The sequence below is a fragment of the Sinocyclocheilus rhinocerous genome, unplaced genomic scaffold (genome assembly GCF_001515625.1).
Source record: "Sinocyclocheilus rhinocerous isolate Xijiao unplaced genomic scaffold, SAMN03320098_v1.1 scaffold404, whole genome shotgun sequence".
Classification (NCBI taxonomy): Eukaryota; Metazoa; Chordata; class Actinopteri; order Cypriniformes; family Cyprinidae; genus Sinocyclocheilus; species Sinocyclocheilus rhinocerous.
In genome coordinates this window covers 172,807-173,126 of record NW_015628680.1, presented here as the reverse complement: position 1 = coordinate 173,126, position 320 = coordinate 172,807, and positions in this window count along the sequence as shown.

Genomic DNA, 320 nt, shown 5'->3' with positions numbered 1-320 from the left:
GCTAACTTTGTCCGTCTCATCATTGCACGAACATGAATTAACAAGCTGTTACGCTACCGCTGGGACTGATGAAGTGGAAAAAGTAACAGCAGTTATCAAATGACTAAATTATGATATTTGCTCAGGTGGGTGCTGGGGTCTTATCTATCGGATTGCAACATATATCCATTTTGTTAATTAAACCTTACACATAGTGTGAGTCTAATTAGAATTAAGCTGGTCAGCGTGGTAGCCAAGGCACACATAGTCATAGGCCACTACTGTTAAGCCGGTCGGCGTGGTAGCCCAGGCTCACATAGCCATAGGCCACTATTGTTAAG